The following is a 2,500-nucleotide window of genomic DNA, read 5'->3' on the forward strand; positions in this document are numbered from 1 at the left end:
ACAGACACACACCCACAAGGACAGACACTCACACCCACAAGGACAGACGCACACACACACACACACACACACACACACACACACACACACACACACACAGAGACAGACACACACCCATAAGGACAGAAAGACACACACACACACTGCTGTTTGCAGCAAGGTCAAGGGTATATCTCCTTCTTCAGCACCAAGGCCTTGGTTGAACTGGTCAGGTTCCTATAATGGCCACAACGTAAGCACTTGATGTTATATACTAGTATAATATATCTATGGTGTCTGTGTGTTGTTTGCCCTTATTGCCCATGGACACCTAGTTTATTGTAGGCTAACCGATTGAACTTGATTTACGTGCAAACTTTGAAGGTATATTGTTTAACTATAGCCTGCCTTTATAATTAGGCTATCATTATTATTATTATTATTACTACTACTATCATATCAAATTAAACAAATGGTTCCAAAACCTTTAGCCTACCTGAAAAGCCAGGAGGAGGCAAACACAGCAGCATCGTGCGCGCTACCAGGTGTTCCAACACAGAGATCTCTAAATATTAATGTATCATCCACAAGGGCTTGAGGAATTATACCAGGCCATTCATGTCATCTATGGCCAGTAGTCTTGCTTACGCCAAAAGTTTCTCCCACAACACGGTATTCTGCGCATGTTGCAAGTTTATAAGGCGCTATAGCAATGCGCTTGTCTGTGGTGACAGGCTTTCGCCAGCAAACATTTGCAAGGCGTCACAGCATGGCCTCTGAGTTGGCACAATTCTTCAAATCCTGACCTGGTTAGCCTGACGTTTTCCACCCACAGCTGATCAGTGTAGTAGGCCTTCACCAAATTAGAAAACTCCCTAGACCGCGTTCGTTCCCGGGTGTACGGATGTGTGTGTGGGTATGGAATTTGTGCTATTTGAGTGCGTAAAATATGTAAAATCATTCTACGCCTTCTCCTTCTAGCAGCTATTAAAGTAAACAGCTCAATAGCTACAGCATTGATTATTCTGACTGCGGAGAGGAGAGCGTCCATTATAGCCTACACAAAACTCTTTCTCCAAATTAGACTAAGGACTCAGGTGATTGGAAACGGTCACTGATGCACATTTGGTTTGTGCGAGTCACCGTAAATGCGCATAGCTAATGCGAACGAGCTGAATGAAAACCCACCTAGAGCAGGTCTTCCGAACCAGAATTGTATTTATTCCCTTTAAATTTACATTAACATAAATCCCAAATATTGTAGCGAACGTAAAAATTGATCGAGAAGACGTTATCTTTCAGTCCAATCGACACATTCAGCTACCCACAGGAGCTCTCTCAAGCTGGGCACCGGTTCAGTCACAGCACCTTTCATGCAAATACGACAGCACAGGCACTAGCCAATCAGATCGCGTTTATGCTCAAGTCTAAAGAGCGCGAAGTTCAAAAATAAAAGATGGCTGACCAAACTCCATAGCTGGTCTTGTTTGTACCTATAAATTGTTAGTTTGACATTTTTTTGCTTAGATTTAAAAAAATAAATAAAGAGAAATAGACACTGTACAAGGTCAAAAAACTTTAATTGTAACTGAAAAATAAGTCTGAGAGGATTTGCGAGGTGTATGAGCCCCCTAGCTAATGTTAGCATGCTACTACCTACAATCTTAACAACTTGCTATAGGTGTGATTGGTTTGTTGACCTGTCAATCTCACTATAACATCTATGTTGTCAACACAACTCCATGCGCCAGATGTTATTAATTGTTAGCTCAGAGTTGTATGCAGGATGTATGTTTATAAATGTAGGGTGACCAGATTTGAGTTGGTGAAAAAGAGGACACTTCAGCTATGCTATTATCAAGGGCCCTAGTGCGCGCTATTTACTAGTTAAGAGGCACGCGCACACACACACAATTAGGCGTATATATATATATATATATATATATATATATATATATATAAAAGTTAAACTTTCCTATGTTGTAATTATGTATAATCCATTGTGTCATCTCTCCTTTTGCTAAAGATAAAGCAACAACAAACTCTAATAGCTGGCCTCCCTCTCATTAATATTAATGTCTTAATATTAATGTATCTACCAATACATAGGCCTATTACCAGAAATGTGTTGGATTAGTCGAATTAGTTACTAAGGCTATTGTATTGGGAAAGTAGACATGTGAAAAAGAAAGCTATCAACAATAGCACTCTGACACACTAACGTAAACAAACGGTCAAAGTGCTGAAAGGTTCTTTAAAAACACTTATGAAAGGCACGATTTGTTGCGGCGGCACAGCAGCTTTACCAACATCTGAAAAACACATATACAATGAAACAGGTGCTCGGCGGCGACCTATCATTCAGGGCCTGTTTTGGAGCAGATTGCCTAGCAGTCCGTAGTCTCCCAATTTGCCAAGATGCAGGTTGTGAATATCATTCCCTAAAATCCACCTTCGGTAAGGTGTGCAGTGCACTGCTCTGCTATTGTTTCTGACATATGTGACAGTGGTAACAGCCGAG

General features: G+C 40.9%; 1 protein-coding gene across 1 annotated transcript in view; it reads left to right on the top strand.

Annotated features, from left to right (window-relative positions):
• rad9b (RAD9 checkpoint clamp component B) overlaps positions 1-2,500 on the top strand; it is a gene marked incomplete at both ends in the record, with an annotated part of 14,695 nt that overhangs the window by 11,026 nt on the left and 1,169 nt on the right. The window lies entirely within an intron of this gene.

Source organism: Sprattus sprattus (genome assembly GCF_963457725.1).
Source record: "Sprattus sprattus genome assembly, chromosome: 15".
NCBI classification, from domain to species: Eukaryota; Metazoa; Chordata; class Actinopteri; order Clupeiformes; family Clupeidae; genus Sprattus; species Sprattus sprattus.